Source organism: Dipodomys merriami, unplaced genomic scaffold (genome assembly GCF_024711535.1).
Source record: "Dipodomys merriami isolate MVZ:Mamm:240054 unplaced genomic scaffold, mDipMer1.0.p SCAF_192, whole genome shotgun sequence".
NCBI lineage: Eukaryota > Metazoa > Chordata > Mammalia > Rodentia > Heteromyidae > Dipodomys > Dipodomys merriami.
The window spans coordinates 543,916-566,935 of record NW_027203293.1 but is presented as its reverse complement, the minus strand read 5'-3'; the positions used below and the strand labels follow the sequence as shown (position 1 = coordinate 566,935).

Here is a 23,020-nt window from a genome sequence, read left to right as displayed (position 1 = left end):
TGCCTACATTTTCTCATCAAAGGAGTGATGCTTGCGCTGGACCATCTCTGAATTTCTCATCATCTTAGTTTAGACTCTGATTCTTGGCAGTGACACAAAGAGACTGGTTTTCTTGTCTGATCATTCCTTAATTTAAATGCCTCCTTGGGGCAAGGAAAAGAATGACACTCAAAATGAACATTTATATAACAGTAAGCAGCTTTAGGAAACAGGCAGAAGATGTTTTCAACCTATAGGGTTTATATACAATACAAATCTTTTTAAAGATTTCTCTTCTTCAAATAGCTACTGAAATTGAAGAAATGTAACAGTCTGCTTATAAACCACTTGCCAAGATCTTTTTCTGTGGTCTTCATTTTCTTTAAAGGCTTTCTAAAGACTCCTGATGATGAGAGCAGGGCAGTCACCTGCTGTGTTTACAGAATAGCTGGGGGAGAGGGAGCGGTTATTGCAGCCAAAAATGGGAAAGTGTTTAGCTTTTTGAGTATGCTAGAAGACCAGCCATTATATATTTTAGTAGCGAGTGACTGCCTAAAGGAAGGAAATTGGATGATTCAAGAAATGATGATTATGTGGGTTTCACAGCATAGTAGATGTAGATAACATCAGTTCTGAAGGTTGCCATTTGTGTGTGTGTGTGTGTGTGTGTGTGTGTGTGTGTGTTTTAACTAAGTGAGAAAAGATAGGGGAAGAACATTCAAAACAGACAAATAGACACAAAGACATGAGACATATTTCTGGGACCTACACGTTGTTCTGGAGGCCTGGACTGTAGGATCTGTAGAAGCAGATGACAGAAGCCACCTCCAGCCTAGATAGTAAGTCGACAAGGATCCATCTCCAGGTAACCAGCAAAATGCTTGACTGGAGGTGCAACTCTGGTGGTAGAGTGCCAGCCATGAGCAAACAAACTGAACAAGGTTTCTGTAGTCTGACCATATCTCCCTACCCACAGAAGTTATTTCTCACCTTTATTATTGAAGTCACCTTCCACCAGAGTTCTTGATTTCACCTTTGACCCTCTATACTCTTCTCATCACAGGTGCTAGAGCAGCAGCTATTCTTTTAAAATCTGAGTCATATACCTTGCCATTCCTCTGCTCACGTGTCACTTGCAGTGCTTCCTGTGTTACTCAGAATAAAATCCAAGCCATTGTAATGATCAGCAGGAGCCTACATTGCCATCCTGCCACCCTACCTCTTCTTTCTGTCCTCATTTTCTTTTTCTTCTTTCTATACTGGCTGTTCTTTGCTGTCTGGAAGCCTTTTTCTCCATAACTACATGTCTTACTTCTTACTTCTTTCAAGTCTTTTTTCACTAAAGGACTATATTGAACATCTTACCTCATTCTCTACAATATCACATTATACTATATAGGTTACATAGGTATACTGCCAATTCTTCCCTACTACGGTTAAAGCTTCCTCAGAGAATTTTTTGCTTTGGTTTTTGGTTTTAGTTTTTGTCTGTTTTGTTCAATTACACACATATCTATACTACATGAAGCATAGTAAGCAGTGAGTAAATACTTGGTACAAGGCACATTTTGAAATGTTAAGGATTATTATGTGGTGTAGTAAGAAATTCCAGCTTTGTGTGTTATCCCCATTAGGAGCGTACTAAAGAATTTTATGCTGGGTGAGATGTAAGCTGATGTATGTTTAGACTGGTGACTCTTCCCATAGGATAGTGACTAGAAATAGGGAAATAAACTAGATGCTGAGGTAAAGCCCAGGTTCAAAATGTCTGAAGGACTAAAAAGCTGGTTCTAGTTAGATGGAAGATAGCAACTAGGCTTGTGGAATATTTGGAGATAGTCAATGGGACTATGTATGCTATACATAGGAGTAGATTCCAATGGTATAACTCCTTTGAACAATTAAGTGACAGTTAATTGAATACCAGGAAGCTGAAACATGTTTTGTCAGAGAGGAGTGGAGCTTAGGGTGGAGCAAAAGAACAGAGAGAAAAAAGATGAACAAATACAGACATAATACTCAATGGGTATATGTGAAAACTGAACCTGGTAACATGAGGGCATAGATGATGTTGGGAGGATAGAATGAGGTGATAGAAGTGGTAACAATGATCAAGATGCTTTCTATTTATAAAAGGACCAGGTATAGCTCAGTGACATTTGTGTGGTTGTGGGTATGCATGTACACATACAGTATACTCACATACTTGATACACATACACTGTAAGAAATGAATTCTCTTCCATTTATAGAGTGAAAGCGAAAGCCCTTTATTAAAGTCCTTTCCTTGACATAAGTCAGTGAGTTCTTAAATTTAATCAATGAGTTGTTACTGTACTATATTTTAACAAATGCCAGCTGAGCTATAGTCACAAAATGTAACATTATAAATATCCTATTTATAAATAATGCCCTTTAAGAGTGATACGTCTATTTTTAGTGGGAATTTGATTTTAGTAATCTTATTATAGCTCTCTGCTATTAAATTGTGTCTGGTAAATTGTCCAATTATGGGAATTGCATATTAGTCAAATGTTAGTAAGATTCTGTCACTTATTTAGATAAAGGTAGAAATTAAATATATAACTAGTATTAGAGTAAACTCAAGAAATATGTTAACCCTTTAATGAGATTCAGGCCAACAAAAAAATGATTATGCTATAATTTTTTTTCAATAAGTTTTGTCATATAATGAAGAAAATCCTGCAAATATGCAGTTATTCACCAAGAAAAATCCAAAAAAAATAAAAGAGGGGCAGGAAAAGAAGTTGTTTGCCAGTCTTTTTTTTTTTTCTCCCAGTCCTGGGGCTTGAACTCACTGTCCCTGAGCCTCTTTGTGCTAGCATTCTATCACTTGAGCCACCGTGCCACTTCTGCCTTTTTTTCTGTATATGTGGTACTGAGGAATCGAACCCAGGGCTTCATGCATGCTAGGCAAGCACTCTTACCACTAAGCCACATTCCCAGCCCGTTTGCCAGTCTTAAAATTCTAACAATCCAACTTTCATATGGAAAAGAAAAAATGTTTCATTGTGTCTATTCTCTGTATGTGAGAATTATTTTGGATTGGCTTTACTATTTTATTAGGAAGAAATTTATTTTGAACTGTCGGGTATATTTAATATCAAGGTCATATCCAATATACTCACCAAAATTGATTTAATTAGGTTTGTTTCATTAAACATAATTTTTATTCCAGCTTCTTGAATTTCTCCTTAATGATTGAATGACAGATTATATAGATTGCCTTATTTTTTTGGGGGGGGGGTCTGGTCGTGGGGCCTGAACTCTGGGCCTGGGTGCTGTCCCTCAACTCTTCAGCTCAAGGCTAGCGCTCTACCACTTGAGCCACAGCACCACTTCCGGCTTTTTTCTTTTTGCTTATGTGGTGCTGAGGAATCGAACCCAGGGCCTCTGGCATGCAAGGCAAGCGCTCTACCACTGAGCCACCTTCCCAGCCCATGATTGCCTTATTTATCACTCATTATATCTTTGTTAAGTGTAAAGGGACATCATCCTAATATGCTTTCTTATAGAAAATTAATTATACTATAAGAAAATATGTAGATGCTTAAACTTCTGCATGTTTATGTCGTCAACTAGCTCCTCTAAAAATACCTCAGAAGTGTTCATTTTTTTTAGTCTTTCAGTATGTGTGCAAATCCTTTCCCTGCGGATCATGTGGAGGGTAGAGAGAGGCTGAGTCTCTTTTCTCTGGACATTAGGACCCTAGACAGATGGATAGAAGCAAGTTTTGCTTTGCATCCTTCCTTTGAGAAGTTCCCTTTCTAAATTGCTAATGTCACATACGTAAAAAGAAATGTCTGCAGGGATGTCTTACTAGGATGATTGTCTTATTTGTGTTATTTGTCTTTTTAGTTAGAAAAGAAATTCAAGTTGGGGCTAGGAATGTGACTTAGAGGTAGAGTACTTGCCCAGCATGCTTGAAGCCCTGGGTTTGATTCCTAAGTACCACATAAACAGAAAAGGCCAGATGTGGTTCTGTGGCTCAAGTAGTAGAGTGCTAACCTTAGGCAAAAGAAGCTCAGGGATTGTACCCAAGCCTTGAGTTCAAATCCCAGGACTGGCAAGAAAAGAAAAAAAATTCAAATTGAATTAAAATAGAATAACCAGCCCTATGCCAGGGGCTTGAGCCTGTAATCCTAGCTACTCAGGAGGCTCAGATTTGAGGATCATAGTTTGAAACCAGCCCAGTCAGACAAATCTGCAAGACTCTTACCTCCATTTAACTAGCAAAAAGCCAAAAGTAGAGCTGTGGTTCAACCAGTCTTGAACAAACAAGCTAAGCATGAATGAGAAGCTTTGAGTTCAAGTCCCAGTATCAGCATCAAAAATAAAGCAGGGGCTGCCAGGCGCTGTTGGCTCACGCCTGTAATCCTAGCTACTCAGGAGGCTGAGATCTGAGGATCTCGGTTCAAAGCCAGCCCGGGCAAGAAAGACCGTGAAACTCCTATCTCCAATAAACCACCAGAAAACCGGAAGTGGCGCTGTAGCTCAAGTGGTAGAGCGCTCACCTTGAGCTGAAGAGCTGAGGGACAACGCCCAGGCCCAGAGTTCAAGCCCCACGACCGACCAAAAAATAAATAAATAAATAAAGCAGGGGGGAAAAGAAGAGTGGTTTTGTAATTTAGCAGTTAAGGGAGAGTACTTTTGAGAATGGAAATGGGCACTAACCAGAAAAGATAATGCTCTGAAAGGTAAGCTGTAAATGTCTTGCTTATAAGTAGTCCAGGTATGATAAAATTCTAATCTTTAAGACACTAAAAGATCTTGTATCAAATGATACAACTTCTGACAGAAAATACATACTAGAAGCCGCTTGCTGGTGGGTGACTCACACCTGTAATCCTAGCTACTCAGCAGGCTGAGATCTGAAGATTGTGGTTCAAAGCCAGCCTGGGCAGGAAAGTCCATAAGATTCTTATCTCCAATTAGCCACCAGAATACCAGAAGTGGCATGGTGGCTCAAAGTGGAAGAGCATGAGCTTTGAGCAAAAGAACTCAGAGACAGCACCCAGGTCCTGAGTTCAAGCCCACAACTGACAAAAAAAAAAAACCATACTCAAAATTCTAGATGAGAGCATACCACTTTGGACAAACTGCATCTTTCTGTTTATGTACTTTCAAGTAAACAAAGGTATGAAAGAAGCATGATGCTTTTCTTTTAAAAGACTAAAACAGGCTGGGAAGGTGGCTTAGTGGTAGAGTGCTTGCTTTGCAATGCATGAGGCCCTGGGTTCAATTCCTCAGCACCACATAAGAAAAAAGCCGGAAGTGGCGCTGTAGCTCAAGTGGTAGAGCGCTAGCCTTGAGCTGAAGAGCTGAGGGACAGCGCCCAGGCCCAGAGTTCAGGCCCCACAACCGGACCCAAAAAAAAAAGACTAAAACAGATCTTCATAAGAAATGCTGTTTGGTGCTAGGAGGACTTTCCTTAGGGAGCCTGCAGAGTACCAATTGCTCTCTCTGGAAACGTAAGTCCCATCCTTCCCATAGATCCTGTTGCACTCTGTCCCTGGAGATTTACTTCTGTGATCAAGTAAGGATTTCCAAATGAGTTTAAAGGTATTGGGAGAATACATCAAAAATGAGAACAGGGCATAAAAATATACAAAAATTTTGTGTGTGTAATTTCCTTTTTTAAGTTCTTCCGTATCTTTACTGCCAGTCAAGTGAGGAGGAGTTTTTCTATAGTGTTGTATCACCCCAGCATTTCTTGTCTTCTTTGAAATTCCTCACCTTCTGCCTGCTCTCTGTTCCTCTGCTGGTGGCTCTCCTGGGGTACCCATTTTTTTTAAGGGTGGAGCTATGTCTTTTTTAAATAAATATACTTTTTTATTTTAAATATATATTATTGTTAAGATACTGTACAGAGGCGTTACAGTTACATGAGCAAGGTAATGAGTCCATTTCCTATTGAGCAGTTACCCCCTCCTTTGTTTTTCCCCTACCATCCCTTCCCTCCCACCTTCCCCCCCATTCTCCCCCCAAAGTTGTAAAGTTCGTTTTCAGCATAGTGTCTTATACATCTTGTTGTTACAATGGGTCATCCTGTATCCTTATTTCAGCATTAAATATGCTTTTTGAAGGCCAGAGAACAATAAGTTCTCTTCATACTGTGCTGCCATCCCAATGTAGGTGTGCACTAGATCAAACCAGTCACTTCACTCTGCCCCTGTGCGTTACCCACCTGCTGTTTGCAGCACTGTTTATTTGCTTTCAGCTTGCCCAGCTCCTTTTAGTCCTTAAAATGTAGCACACATGTCAAATCTCCCCACCATTTCTGTCCACACAGTTACCATCTTGACCATTTCCATCCACACAAAACACCATCTCGGGCTGGGAAGGTGGCTCAGTGGTAGAGCACTTGCCTTGCATGCTCGAGGCCCTGGTTCGATTCCTCAGCACCACATAAACAAAAAGGCAAAAAAGCCGGAAGTGGCGCTGTGGCTCAAGTGGTAGAGCGCTAGCCTTGAGCTGAAGAGCTGAGGGACAGCACCCAGACCCAGAGTTTAGGCCCCATGACCGGACCCAAAAAAAAAAACAAAAAAAAAAAAACACCATCTCCACCAAGCTCCTGTCACACTTATACTACCATTCACATATTGCTTTTTCCTTTATTTTTATAACTTGAGTCTCTGCCTCTACTAGACTGCATGCTCCTGAGGTCAAGGACCATACCTTGGTTCACCGGTTTTTTAGGAACTTCATATTGAGTGAACGCTAGCAAAGTTAAGGATTTATCACTATGCCTTAGTTAATGAAATCTCCAGAATGATACTCCTTTTATAAAAATGCATTTAGCTGTGCTTAAGATTAAAATTAAGACCCAAGCAGCCGTATTGGCATGTGGTGGTGTTACTACAAAGCCTCACAGTTTTGCCAGATAAAAATACCTTAGTGCACAATTTCTCTTTGTTCACACACTGTTGAAAATCAATAGGGCCTAACCTGAGGCAAACTGTGAAGTAGGAAATGTTTGTCTTTATTATCTAGCCATCTCCTTTTTTTCTTTTCCCCTCAGCAATGTCTGTCTTTAAGCATTTACTTTTATCCTGTCCTGATCCTTTTTTTTATTCTATCAGTTTTAAATAAATATTAAGAATAATGAGCATTAGTCCAACTGGGCATTGATTTAACATCTCTTATTTCTAAGTGTGAAATGAAAGCCATTATATTACTTGCTCAGGGTATTTGAGTAAACAGGAGTTTTTTTCCCTCTTGTGGAAAAGGAAGAAAAGTTATTACAATTGGGTCTTTTTTTTTTTTTTTTTGCCAGTCTTGGGATTTGAACTCAGGGCCTGGTACTGTGCCTGAGCTTCTTTTGCTCAAGAGTATAGCATTCTACCACTTGCCACAGTGCCACTTCTGGCTTTTTCTATTTATCTGGTACTGAGGAAATGAACCCAGGGCTTCATGCTGCATGCTAGGCAAGCACTATACCACTAAGCCATATTATTCCCAGCCCCAATTGTATCATTTATAGGTTGGCCCCAAACATAGGAGTATAGTTTCAGTTTGCTGGAGGACCTGTCACCAGGACAGCCATCTCTGTCTCAGGCTAGGGGGCAGATCTGGCCCAGCTGCACTTGTTGAAGGTCTGTTTTGAAGATTTAACATTGGCTGTGGAAGGTAGCCCACCAAAGTGGCCAAATTCCCTTAACAGAATCAGGTCCTAATTAGTTTATATGGTCTGCCCTTCAAAAGTTAAAGTAAGGTACTCCTTCCTTAAGTGTTTTTATTTTTTAACTTTCATGTGTTAGAAAATTATGGCAATTTACAGATTTTACCAAACAAGACAGTATTGCCACCTGTTAGAAGAGTGTCATATTAATTAATACTAATCTTTGTCTTTGCTGTAAATGTGCCTTCCAAGTGACACCATTGTACATTGCAAAATAGTAAAATCTGGGAAGGAACTGCACTCTATAGTTTGCTGCAGTTCTATGTGTGTGTGTCCTATTCGCTTAGAACTTTATTTAAAATTTAATACACTGTTCCTAGTCCTTGCAGCTACCTGGATTTCTAAGACTTGGTCCCTGGAGCATTTTAAGACATAGGAAAGACACTATCTTTGTTCCTTTGTTACAGAAGGAGGATCTCACTCAGTACATTGAATTCATAGACTACCTGGAATTATTAAATGCTGTTAGTCAAATTTTTAGCTTCAAAACTAATTATGCTGATGCAAGCATATAATCCTAGCTATGTGGGTGATGAAACTGAAAGATCACGGTTAAGACCAGCCTGGGCAAAAACACGAAACCCTATATGAAAACCAGAATAAAACAAGACATGGGGATGTAGCTCAAATATAAGGCCCTGGGAGAGAGAGAGAGAGAGAGAGAGAGAGAGAGAGAGAGAGAGAGAGAGAGAGAGAGAGAGAGAGAGAGAGAGAGAGAGAGAGAATGAGAGAGACAGAGAGACACACACACACACACACACACACAGTGTCTTTTAGAAAAAGCTAATTTAGACTTTGAGATGATGAGAATTTAAATAGTCTTAGCAGTTTGTTTTCCAAGTCTACAGTGTCTATGTTACTTAAGACTCTAATTCAGTAATCATAAATTTTTAATCCAGTCTTTCAGTCGGTTTCTTTGTTTTTGTTTTTTGTTTTAGGGCTACTTGAAATGATTTTCAGGCAGGGGGTCAGTCTCCATCACAGATTTGCTTTTTAAAAAAAATTATTGTTTTATATGAGTCAGGTAATTAGTACATTTCCTTTCATTCAGTGTCTTCTGTTCCCTCCCATGAGTTCACTTTCATGTGTCCAGTGAGCTCCACTGCTACACTTTTTCATCCTTTTCCCCTCCAGTTCTCTCAAATGGCTCTTCCTCTTAAATGGCTTCATAGTGAATGAATTAGGCATTCTTGTGTCACATGACCTTTGATCTAAAACCCCACAGTTTTTATGCTTTATCTGATTATTGTCAGTATTATGACTCTGTATGTTACCAAATAAGTATAAACAACATTTCTCCATTTTATATGGAAGGTATAACTGTTTCAATTTGGAATTTTTATCTATTTGATCCTGCTGCTTAAAAGTAGACTGTTTTTTTTATCATAGGTGTATGTTGAGTGTGTGTGTGTGTGTGTGTGTGTGTGTGTGTGTGTGTGTGTTTATAAAATCTGTGTCTCCAGCCTAGACTTTTCCTTTGAGCTTTAGGGTACAACCTTCACTTTGACGGCTCTACTTGGAGGTTTCACAGTCATCTTAATATGTCTAACACTAAATTTTTGGTTGTGACCCTCACCCCATAAAGCACTATCCTACTCCCCATTCTACCTCCCATCCTCCCCATTTCTTTCCCCTCAGTTACTATTGTTCAAGCGCGCGCGCGCACACACACACACACACACACACACACACACACACACACACACACACACCCCCCTAGAAGTTATTCATGGTCTCTCTAGCCCATTGTCAAGCTTTGTCAGCTGCACCAACGGTTTATAATCTTGAAGCACTCAGTAGCTCTAGTCTGTAAGTCTCCATCTTTGCTCCTGAGTATAGATTCATGCAGGAATTACTACGTATATATTACTGTATTTATCACTGTATGGACTAACTTACTTAATGAATTAAACCAATTTAACCCAATTACTTATGGAGCTAAAGGCTTGATCTCCAGAGTACTCTTATTGGGAGGCAGTGTGACCACCTTTAAGAGTAAGACACAGCCCAGTGTCACGCTCACGCCTACAATCCTAACTACTCAGGAGGCTGAGATTTGAGAATCTATGTTCAAAGCCAGCCTGGACAGAAAAGTCCGTGGTACTTTTCTTTTTTTTCTTTTTTTTCTTTTTTTTTTTTTGCCAGTCCTAGGGCTTGAACTCTGGGCCTGGACACTGTCCCTGATCTCCTTTTGCTCAAGACTAGCACTCTATCACTTGAGCCACAGTGCCACTTAGGTTTTTTTCTGTGATTAATTGGAGATAAGAACCTCGAGGACTTTCCTGCCCAGACTGGCTTCCCACCAAAATCCTCAGGTCTCAGCCTCTGGAATAGCTAGAATTACAGGCATAAGCCACTGGTCTCTGGCATATGAGACTCTTATCTTCAATTAAAACCTAAAACCCAGAAGTAAAGCTGTGGGTCAAAGTAGCAGAGCATTAGCCTTGAGCAAAAAAGCTCAAGGACAGTGCCCAGGACTTGAGTTAAAGTCCCATTACTGATTTAAAAAAAAAAAAAATAGTGAGACCCATTAGGTCTGAGGCCATTTGGAGTTTTCCCTAGAGAGGCTAGTACAGCACCAGCCCCCTTTCTCTTCCTCCTTTTGCATCCAGCCATGAGGTGAGTGATTTTGCTCCACCACAAACTGCCTCCCATGATATGCTGCCTTGTTGTAGACCCAAAGCATTGGAACTAACCTAACCCTCTGAAACTGTGAGCCACAATAAATCTTTTTTCTTTGTAAGTTGATTATCTTTTGTATTTGTTATAAAAACAGAAAGCTAGCTAGCACACATAATTTAGATAAGGAATTTAAAATGTCATTACTTCTGGAAACCAAGATTAATAATACTACCCAATGATCAGAGTTTCCCCCCAAGGGTAAATATTTTATATTGTAATACCAAAGTTTTCACAGCCTTAGCATCATAAGTTTATGTAAATCTTGAGCGCTTACTATGTACCAACTCTCAGGAATGAAAGATGAGTACGATGTTTTCCTGCCTTTAGAATTTACTCACTGAAGATAATTTTTGTGTGTGTGTGAAAATACTGTACAGAGGGGTTACAATTACATGGGCAAGATAATGAGTACATTTCTTATCAAGCATTGTAGCCTCCTCCTTTGTTTCCCCTTCCCATCCCTTCCCATCCTCCCCCTGCCCCCCCACCCAATCCTCCCCATGCGCCCCACCCCCACCCCCACACCAAAGTTGTAAAGTTCGTTTTCGACATAACGACTTGTACATCTCATTGTTGCAATGGGTCCACCTGAATCCCTATTTAAACGATTTGTTTTTCCCCTCCCCCTCCACAAATTATACCGACATCAAATACAGTGAAAGCAGGGGTTATACTGTGGGGGAGATGTAGACAATTTTTTTATATACAGCATTCCATGTAGTTTCAAAAAGATTGTGTTTCAATTTCATCCAGATCTATTAGATCACTTTTAGGTCTATTTCATAGTCCAAGTGAGATATAGTGTAATAGGAAAAACTCATATATATATATATATATATACACACACACACACACACGAGCTCATACCATGAGACTAACATGAACAAGAAATACTTAAAATTAATATACAAATCTATTATTTATCAGTACTGTCTAGTACACACACCCGTTCTGTAGGAGGTGGGTGTAGTGATGGATACATGCTATTGTTCACAGAATTTTCACTGCTTATTACATAATTACATTGAATGCCATATGGTGTTCTAACTGTAGCTCATTAAATTACTAGCAGTTTATACTTCTTTAGTATAAAACTTTGGATATTTGTTTCCATAGAAAATGTGATCTTTGAGGAAGATCACACTCATAGAATACATACAGCACAGTGACTTTTCACAAATCATCCCTATGTGAGCCCTGGGTGATAGACAAAAGACAATGCCATTCAGCCCAGCTATGTAAGGGTTACCGGTACTAACCATGTTTTTAAAAAAAAAATCAACTTTTTTTTTTTTTTTTTTTTTTTTTTTGTTGGTCGTGGGGCTTGAACTCTGGGCCTGGGCGCTGTCCCTCAGCTCTTCAGCTCAAGGCGAGCGCTCTACCACTTGAGCTACAGCGCCACTTCCGGTTTTCTGGTGGTTTATTGGAGATAGGAGTCTCATGGTCTTTCTTGCCCGGGCTGGCTTTGAACCGCGATCCTCAGATCTCAGCCTCCTGAGTAGCTAGGATTACAGGCGTGAGCCACCAGCGCCCGGCTCAACTTTTTTTTTAAGGACATATTGTTTTGAAAATTATCTATTGGTTTGACATACTGATCTTTTTCCTTATTGTTATTCTAGAGGAATAAATTGTTTCTATTAGGTTTGCCAAGTAGTTACTAAAGTTTTTTTAAGTTTCTTTTAAAAAATTAACTTTAAAGAATAAAAATCTTTCTAAATAATACATTATACCTATATCCATATATCACAGTGTATTGAGAACATAATTTATCCTTCTCTTTAACTTAGTTTTTTTATATAAACATATAGTTTCTAATTGTGTAGTAGATGTCTTCAAGAAGAATTGGTTATTTTATGGGCCTTAGAGTATTATGGATTGCAGGTTCTTTTGCTTGTTTTACGTAGTTATTCAGTCTTTGCATATCGGCTATCTTTTTGTCATGTTGATTGTTACTGTCTGTTACAGCCCTCTCTGTTTTCTGATTTACAGTTTTTAATTTCCTGTGAGCTAGTAATCCAGCTTAAAAATTCCATTAGAATGACTAGTGTGTACAAACACAGACTGAATAGACTCTGAGTGAAAGTCTAATAGGCTCACATGAGTCAAGTGCCCAGAGCTGCCATGCTTGGCCTTGTGACTTTTGTTTTGGTTGCCAAGATACCTTTTTTTTTTTTTTCTTCCTCTTACTTCTGGTTAAGGCAGATGTCATTGGATTTACTAAGTCACAAAGCAGAAAATATTATGATGTATTATTTGTAACATCTCCTTTGGGTCACTTGGTCTTTGTTGATATGACACTGGGGTGATCTATCTAAAGCTCAGAAATATAATAGTGTATTGATAATTAAGTTTCCTGACATCTTTCCAAGTGCCTAGCTATGGAACTGAATCATGCAAGTAAATAAGCTTTATTAAGCTGTTGATACCAAAGCTTATTTTCTTTGTCCTTTATTATGCATCCGGTATGCTATTTTAAATTTTTTTCTTTTATATTTTTGCTAGTGCTGAGGATCAAACCTGGTACCTCACATATGCACTCTGAGCGTGTTGCTCTCCCCAAGGTCATTTGAGTATTAACAACCTGTTGGATACTTTGTAACTAATTTTGAAGTATATTCATTAACCCTCCAACATTTTTTGTAAGACACCTTTGTTTGGCATTGTGCCTGCAATGAAAGCATAAAATAGACAGGATTTCAGTGTTACAGTACTTGAATAATATGTATCATCTTCAAATTTTTGTGTGTATATTCAAATGAGCCAATGTAGATGCCAAGCTTGGGGGGGCATACATCTTTAATTCTAACACTTGGGAAGCTGAAGTAAAAGGCTCATAAATTTTAGGCCAGTTTGGACAACATAAAAGAGCTCATCTCCAAAAACAAAAGCAAACAACAATAAAAAAGTAGATTCCAAGACCTATCTTAGTAGGTACGATTTGAAACAACAAATAGTTACTGCTTTAATGATGTATTAGCTGATGATACTGATACAAGTGGTTCTTTAGAACATGTTTTGAGAAATGTTAGTCTTATATATAAAGGATTCTTAACAGGGAAGTATAGCTTTCAAATAGTATATGGCCAAGAACAATACTATGTTATAAGAACAAGATTGCTATTTCCTCTAAACTCTAATCCTGAGCCACATAATTATATTTCAGTCAACAAGGATCCACATAAACATATCCAATGAGATAATCACCACATGACATCATAGTCTTAGTTGGAAGTATACTCTGGTGTTCACACTGCAGAATCACCAAACACAGATTTCTCAAAATGTGTTCCATGGCCATATCTCAGAAGTCTGGTGTTTTGTTTTTATTTTATACCACACCAATATTGAACTTTCTCATAAGAATGCCACTGGCCTGTCACAAGTTATCTCCTAAAAAGTGTCAACAACTCTGTCTTGAAATATGCACTCAAAATTACATTAGTGGTTATAGCTAAGGAAAGTCTCCAGGTGGCTAGGAGATGTTTATTTTAATCATTTATCTTTTTGAACCTTACAAATGCTAAACCAAGCAGTTTTATTACCCTACCAAAAGTATACTTGAGACTGCATACCATTTTGTAACAATAGCTCTAAAATTTCACTACTGATTCCTTTATAATAGCTACTCTCTTAAGCAGCGCTTTTCTTTTTTTTTCTTTTTTTGCCAGTTCTGAGGTTTGAACTCAGGGCCTGGGTACTGTCCCTGAGCTTCTTTTGTTCAAGGCTAGTACTCTACCACTTGAGCCACAGTACCACTTCTGGCTTTTTCTGTATATGTGGTACTGAGGAATCAAACCCAGGGTCTCCTGCCTGCTAGCAAGTACTCAGCCACTGAGCCACCTTCCCAGCCCCATCGTTTTTGGTTTTTTTGTTTTGTTTTGTTTTTTGTATTTTTTTCCTATCCAATGTCCTGGAGGGTTGAGATTTTCCTCTTGTAAGCACTTTATTTGAATACGCATTCCCTTCTCCTGAGGTTTATTATATCATTTTATCATATTTCATTGTTTCTTAAAAGTAGTCTTTTCTTATTCTAGTCTCTTATAAGAAAAAAAAGTAGTATCTTATTTCTTATAGCTTAATATATTTTAATATCTAGAATATATTTGTGCCTAAAATATAGTCCCAGATGGGCTGGGAAGGTGGCTCAGTGGTAGAGTGCTTGCCTTGCATGCATGAGGCCCTGGATTCGATTCCTCAGCACCACATAAGCAAAAAAAAAAAAAAAATATATATATATATATATATATATATATATATGTATGTATATATATATATATATATATATATATATATATACACACACACATATACATAAAGTTCCAACATTGGCTTATTTTTTAGCTTTCTTCCTCAGTGGGAAGGAGAATGATTAACATGTTGAATTGAAATTTGTGCAGATATTTAAAAATAATTAGAAATTATTAAAAACACAAAATAAGATATTTTTGAAATTTTATTACCTATTTGGCCTTCCATGTCAGCTTTAGAATGATTTTTTTCCAAGATGAAAACAACTGCAATAAAACCTTTTTGTTTTAAAGCTATAATATAATTTGGGAAGAATTCACATTTTAGAATATCTAACCTTAACATTTAGCTACACACCTGTCTTTCTATTGATTCAGGCCTTTATATATATAGCTTTCTGTCATGTAGTTCCTGTTCCCTTCATAAAGAGTGGAACATTTTGGAAAGGGTTTTTCTGTTGTAAGTACTTTTCCTTTAGTATATAATGCAGCAGGAATATAGGAAAGCTATTCTATTGTCACTCTATTGTTTTTCAACTGTTTCTCTTTTTTAAGGCATATAATTAAAGTATTTATAAATGCCATAGATATATGATTGGGGGGGAGGGGAGGGGGAGGGGAGTCCAGATACAGAGGGTTAGTACTCTAGATTTACTCAAACTTACCTATACAGTATATATACAGGAGATCTGGGTATCTATAACTCAAGACCACATGGAGAAAGTTATATTATTGTGGCATGCATTAGTATTGCTATTACAAAAATTACAGTTGCATGCTCACCAAAAACTAGATCTTATTTCATGCACTTTATCTCAAATGCTGTGGATGTTTGATTCATTTTCTGTCCAACTTCACTAAAGATATTCCACTTTCAAAAGTCTCCAGTTTTTATTTTCACACATGTTGTGGGTCATTTTGGCCTGACAGGAGTACCATAACTTTTATCTTTTTTTGGTTTTTTTGGACCCCATTAACTTTTTGGGAGGCAGATTTTCACTAAGTTAAGGGAGAGAAAGCATGAGACTAATGAGAGCTTCTCCATGTCAACTACACTGAGCAAAGAGCACATCAGGCTTGGTCAAAATCACATGTAAAGCTGGTGTCGGTGGCTCACACCTGTAATCTCAGGAGGCTGAGATCTGAGGATCCAGGCTCAAAGCCATCCTGGGCAGGGAACATTCGTGAGACTCTGATCTCCAATTAACCACTAGAAAACCAGAGGTGGCTCTGTGACTCAAATGATAGAGTGCTTACTTTGAGCAGAAGAGCTCAGGGACAGTGCTCAGACCCAGAGTCAAGCGCATGACCCCCACCCTACCCCACCCCCCAAAAAATCACATGTAATAAATATGAGTAAGGAAAAATTACTGTATATTTGCACTTTGAAATATCTCATTAATATATGAAATTTAGAGCATGTAGTCAAGTTTTATATAAATATATATTTCCATAGTGATTTAAGTTAAAATGTAAAATAAAATGTCTGAGATTAATTAAAGATAAACTTTTCTTTTTTGTCCTGGTCCTAGGGCTTGAATGCAGGGCCTGAGCATTGTTTCTGAGCTTTTTTGCTCATGGTTAGTGCTCTAATACTTGAACCACAACTCCACTTGAGCTTTTGGGTGGCTAATTGGAGATAAAGGTCTTACAAACTGCCTTGCCTGGGTTGGCTTTGAACCACGATCCTCAGATCTAAGTCTCTTGCGTAACTAATTACAGGCATGGGCTACCAATGCCCCGCTGACAATACTTTAAATTTTTTTTCAGTTTCAGTTTGTTGACATATATATATAAATAAAATTCAGAACTTAAGGACCTCATATATATGTGATTTAACAGATAGCTATAGGAAAATTTACCTGATTGCATATTTTTAGCATATGGAGTTTGTTGTTTGTTGACTGCATTTTAATAAAACTGTCTTATAAGACCAAAAAGAACAAAACATGAAGTACTTTCCTTGTTTTCATTTGCTTTCACTGAAGATTGCTCTGGCAGTTTTTACTAGTGGACTTTATACAGACTGTAGATCAGTAAAGTTATCTCTGATTGGTTTACACACAGAATGTAATTGAGTTACACATTGGATTGTTTGCGCTCATGTACAGGTAGCTATCTTAAGAGTGCTTAGCCAGGTGCCAGTGGCTCACGCCTGTAATCCTAGCTACTCAAGATGCTGAGATCTGGGGATCTGGGTTCAAAGCCAGCCCGGCAGGAAAGTCTGTGAGATTCTTATCTCCAATTAACCACCAGAAAACCAGAAGCTGCACTGTAGAGCTGAGGGACAGGGACCAGGCCCAGAGTTTAAGCCCCACAACCAACAACAACAACAACAAAAGAATGCTGAGTCCTGGGGGAAAAGGGTAAATTGTGCTCACTGGACACTGTTGAAAGTGAATTGTACAATTTGCAAGTGGAGACAGGAGGGAGGAACTGGGAGAGAGGGAGAAAAGGGATGACACTTCATGAAAGGAAATGTACTTACTACCTGACTTTTTGTGGCTGTAATCCCTCTGTACATCACCTTTCAAGAAAAAGTAAATAAAAAAAAAAACTTCATACCCTATTTGAATTTGAAATACATTTTTCAAAATGTTGAGTCCTCTAGTGACAGCTGCAGGAGAGAGATGGCCGAAGTACACCAGGAACTGGGACATGGCTGGGGAGCAACAGAAGGCTTTTCCAGGGAAGGTGTGGGCCCAAAGAAAAGTTTGCCATGTTAAAAACTGAGCTAAGAACTAGGGAAAAGGTGCAAATTGAAATCATAGAGAAGAATCTTCAGTTGGTCCAGAAGTGATTCTGGGTGCCAGTCTGTCTTACTCCTCTTATTTTCTCCAGTTGTGCCAGACACCAGGCCAAGCTAGTATTAGGCCTGAGACCTCCTGAACTTAGTGTCACATGTTCACTTAGTGCATTCATACACCCCTCTTCACTCACCTGTGGCTACTGTTACCGTGCTTCTGCCCTGACACTAGTCTCTACATGCTCTGTAAATTCTCTGTACTGCTGCCAGAACTTAATCTCCATTTTAAAATGGAGATTAAGCACCACCAGCTTAACTGACTCCTAGTAACTACACATGGCATTACAAGATTTCTTCAACCTTTCTTCCCATCTTTTTTTTTTAGCTTCTCTCCTCCTCACCCCCCCCCCCTTGCCCTTTCTTTCTCTTGCTTTTGCTATCTCTCTTGCTCTTTTTTCTTTTCACTTTCTCTTGCATTTCAACTCCTATAATTTTTCACCATTGTTGGGATTTGTCTCTTTTTCTGTCCTCATCCCACCCCCTCCCCTGCACAGCAAACTCCTACCCTAGCAAGATCACCCCCTTCCTCGAAAAGCCTTCCATTACTCCTCCAAATAATGTCCCATCTTCCCTGTGAGCTTTACTCACTTCTCTGCTGCAGTTTTTCTCCATGATCCTATTTTATCTCTGGACTTGCCTCTAACAGTCTGTTGAGATGATAGAGGTTGAGGTCAGTTTGAAAAGAGAATGTTTATTGGAGGCAGAAGATAATGTCCCATCTTCCCTGTGAGCTTTACTCACTTCTCTGCTGCAGTTTTTCTCCATGATCCTATTTATCTCTGGACTTGCCTCTAACAGTCTGTTGAGATGATAGAGGTGTGAGGTCAGTTTGAAAAGAGAGTGTTTATTGGAGGCAGAAGATAGGGGGTGAGAAGTCAGTACAAATACATATTTAAGATTTTTATAGAGGTGAAGGGAAAAGGTGGGGTAAGAAAAACAGTGATTGTGAAGGTAAGAAGTTAGAGAGCTGCCGGCTTCAAAGAAACATGGTCAGAAGAACAAATTCGGTATGTAAGGAATTTGTTTTTTAACTCCTATTTTAGAAATATGCAGAAAAGTAATTAGTTGCTACTTCGAGCTCTTCAAAGAAGGATTGATATGTAAGATATAGGTCATGCACATCCATCCCTGCAAACTTCCCACTTAACAAGGAAGACACATAGGAAATTAGACTAAACTGTTCAATAATGGCAACCATGTACGGTTAGAGAGCTTAAGTATGGTAGAAGTGATTCCAATTTGTATATAATTTGTATGTATTGAGCAGTGCTGATGAGAAAGCCATTTAGATGGGAAGTACTGGAAAGGCAGAGATGGGTGGTGGAGTACGGTCTTCATGGGACAGCATGGATAAGTCTCTGTATAAATAGGAAGGCATTGAAAGTCTTAATAAGAGAAATCAAGAAAGATAAATTATGCTGCTGAGTTAGCAGGCTTTGGTACCATGATGCTTGCATTATAAAAGCAAACCCAGAAACAACTATAGCAATGTCTAGTGTTGGCTAGGAATCAAAGTTTTGTGTATTCCCAGGCTTTTTTGTTTAATAATAATGGTAGTTTTGAGATAAATCTAAAACTAGTACTGTTAATGTACTTTTCTGACATGAGAAGCCTTGACTCCTCTTAACAATATGCTTTACATAATTAGCTCCATGTCATGTAATTTGAAGAGCATTTTAATTTGAAATAAGATTTATGTTTGTGAAATTATTTCATCAAAAGGTCATAATATTTCCGTCCTTAACTTCTCAAAAACAAACAACATTGAAAGACAATCTAACATGGACTAAAATAGGATTCTTTTTATCAACTACAAGCCAGGTACTATGGCTTATACCTTTAACTAAAGTTAAAGCCACTTGGTAGGTAAAGATTGGAAGAATCATGATTCTAGGCCAGGCTCACAAAAAGAAAAAAAAAACATATATATATATATATAAACCAGTAATAACATGTATACATTGGTACACACCTGTTATCAATAGGAGGATTGTAATGGAGGACATCCCAAAAAAAATGTTTAAGTAGTTATAGTTTGGGCATTGGTGGCTCACACCTGTAATCCGAGCTATTCAAGAGGCTGAGATCTTGGGATCACAGTTCAGAGCCAGCCCAGGAAGGAAAGTTCATGAGACTTATCTCCAATAAACTAATCAGAAGAAAGCCAAAAGTGGTGCTCTGACTCAAATGGTAGTAGTACTAGTCTTGAGCAAAAAAAGCTCGGTGATAGCACTCAAGCCCTCAAGCCCCCAAGCCCCAGGCTAGGGGGAAAAAAACCACAGCAAAAAGGACTCGGGCAATGGCCCATGATAGAATACCTACCTACCTGGGAAGTATATAGCTTGAGTTCAAACCCCAGAACACACACACACACACACACACACACACACACACACACACACACACACACACACACACACACACACACACACACACACACACACACACACACACACACACACACACACACACACACACACACACACACACACACACACACACACACACACACACACACACACACACAAGTAAATAAATGAACCACTAAAAGTGCTTGGTGGCAATGTAAACTCATGAGTAAATGACTAACCTTGGTTTTTTTTTAAACTTAAAAAAATCAATAGTATTACAAAGGTGATATACAGAGGAATTAGAGTTACATAAATCAGGTAGAGTACATTTCTTTTTGGACAATGTCACCCCTTCCCTCACTCGCTTCCAGTTTTTCCCTCCCATCCCTAGAGGTTTGGATTTTTTATTGTGCAGGATTCTCCCCCCATCATCAGATTAAATCTAGTTCTAGTATTAATCTCTTGTTACTGTTTGAGATCCATATTTTACTTTCATTCTGTAGTTGAGAGTTTAAATTCTTCAAGTTAAAAATGTGCAGAAATTCTTATAACCTTTTGTGCATCTTCTTCAAGAGGAGAGACCAAAAGACACTATGGCTTAAACCTGGTCTGTGTATCAGGGAATTGGGTATAAGGAACATCTGGCCTGTAGATCATACAAAACCTGAAAATTTTCTTAGTATATGACAGGTCAGACACAGAGGCAGGCTGGCTGCCTGTATTGATGATTGTGTATGGCATGTGAATGATGTTATAAATACCCAAATGGCCCTTGGGAGGGAAAAAAAAAGGCTTCCTGCTATCCAGAAGTCCTCCTTTCTCTTTCTCTGCCTAAATGGCAGTCTCAGTGGTTTTCACCCTGTAATATCAATTCCAGTATCACAGCAGCTGGTCCTAAATAGAGTTCTCCTCCCTTGAAAATTTAACAGCTTCCTTCTCTAATCGCTTCCTCCTTCTCCTCCCTCTCCTCTCCTTGATATGGTTTTGGTTAGCTTAGAAACCTCTCTTCTAATTTTTCAAACAGCATGTTAAGCTTACCTTCTCATTTAAGAAATTCTTTCTAAATCCGTGAGTCCTCACTGAAGACCACGTGCTGCTACATATTTCCCTGCACTTAAGAGTTTTATGGCTCACTAATGAAGTAGCCATTTGCTATATTTGCTTAGTTACCATAGCAACAGTGCCCTGGTTAGTGTACACCTGAGTAGCTTCCTGGAGTTTGACATGTTATGCAGCTAATAATTCCAATTTCTCCTAAGAGGCAACTGGAATTTTGCAGAATGGTATTCTTAATTTACTGAATAGAAGTTGTTTATCCTACTGTGTATCCAGTTAGTACCTGTCATCACATAGTCATGGAGTCATAAAAATTTTAATTTGGAAAAATGATTCATCCTTGTGGTATATATCAAAATAGCTGATAGAGAAACATTGTTTCCATCTCTGTCAACAGCTTAATTTCTCAGTCTATACATTTTAGGAATCAAAGAAATTGATCAAATTAGAAATTGAGACTGCTTGGGTGATTAGCTTTAAGTAATTTCAAATTTTATTATAAACCTTCAGGTTTTTAGTTCAATAAATGTGAAAATTGGAAAATACTTCTCATCACAGTTATTTTCCCAGGCTCCAATTGTCTAGCTTCTGTTAGGTCAGCTTCTTTGAACTCCATTACCTCATCCATTCCCTCCTACATGCTCACTTCTGAGTTTCCTTTTTTTTCAGTTACCAATCAAGCATATTACCTTGGCCTATGCCTTAGACACAGACATTGCCCTTGTCTTCAGAGAGCAACACATGAATGAACCTGTAATCAGTCATAGAGGGATCAGGGGGTAGATAACTGGATATAAAAACATTACTGTAAGTGGACAAATATAATTTAGAAGTTCTTATTTTTCCTACTGGTGAATCAACCTCATCTGTCAAATATAAATATTTCCACCAAAGCTACACTTGCCAAGATGTACATAGGTAACCCAGATCATCAGATCAACAGCTTAGAATAGTGAAGTAGATCTTGTCTGTCATTTCTTGAGTTTGCATCATGGCTATATGTAATATATAATTTTATGTACATATCAATAATGCATAAAACTTTTATACATTTGGATGTATTATAGTCATCCTATGACTGGTGGAAAAAAGTACATAGTAGTCTGATATCCCTAACACATAGGAGTTATATGCTATAAAATAAAGTACTTAAATGTGAAGCAATTCGTAAATAGAAAATCATCTACTACATCCATAAATCAGCAAGACTATTTTCACTCCGCCTCTTGTTTAGAAATGCTTTTCCTTATAAATTTAATTTCCTCTGGATAAGACTATGAAGAACTAGATTTGGATGAGCTAGATAACACTATATATTTAGGAAAAACTGGCTAAAGTATTTCTGTAATACCTTCTTACTGCTACTAATAGCATGAAAGATAAATTATTAAAATTCTCCTTAGAAATTTTAAAGTTCTACGTAGAAATTCTCATGTTAGCCAAGTAACTTAATAAAGGATTTCATAGTTCTTCATCAGATGATAGAAAATCCCAGCACTGTTTATCTGTCAGTGAGTAAGCTCTCTGAGAGCTTACAAAAAGACATTTACAGTTGACTGCTGAGAGGGCTGGCAACATGAACTGAAATATTTGTGAAAATAGAAAACATTTGTGTGATGATTATTCTCAGTTCTCAACACTTAGTATGGTGAACTTTTAATGAGTCTTCAAAAAGATTAAACTTGCAAGAATGAACTCAAGACACAATTCTAAATTAATGAATATAATTCAATCCTTAACTAAAAGAAAACACTTGCATTCTCTTTATCTTGGAAGAAACACATAGTTTGTCATTTTGACATAGTGAAAGGCTTGAGTTTTCTTCTTGACTTATGACAAATTTAGGAGAGGAAAAGGCATCTATCTTTATGTTTCATGTTTCATTAGTGATCTCAAATTCTAATCAGATTAACAAAGTTAAATGTGAATTTTATGATGCATACTTTGAAATAAAATCAATGTACATAGAAAGTGGGAGTAAAAAGAATTGTACTGTGATAATCCTGTCCTTGATGACTGTGTTTATATACTATTTAAATGCTCTGTAAGTCAGGTGCTAGTGGCTCACTATAATCTACATAGTCTGTAACCTTAGCTACTCAGGAGGCTGAGATTGTAATAAAGTCCAGCAACTTTGTTAAATAATTTACCCCAAACTGTAAGCTACCAAATTTTGGGGTTTTAGTGTAGAGGTTGAG

At 38.1% G+C, this 23,020-nt stretch overlaps 2 protein-coding genes across 2 annotated transcripts in view; one reads left to right on the top strand and one right to left on the bottom strand.

Moving 5' to 3' along the window:
- Positions 1-20,858, bottom strand: part of Kctd4 (potassium channel tetramerization domain containing 4) — a 39,042-nt gene extending 18,184 nt beyond the window's left edge. The window contains exon 1 of the mRNA XM_070028440.1: positions 20,805-20,858. The gene's annotated coding sequence lies outside the window, so the exon portion shown is untranslated. The remainder of the gene's footprint in view (positions 1-20,804) is intronic.
- Gtf2f2 (general transcription factor IIF subunit 2) overlaps positions 1-23,020 on the top strand; it is a 134,428-nt gene that overhangs the window by 78,655 nt on the left and 32,753 nt on the right. The window lies entirely within an intron of this gene.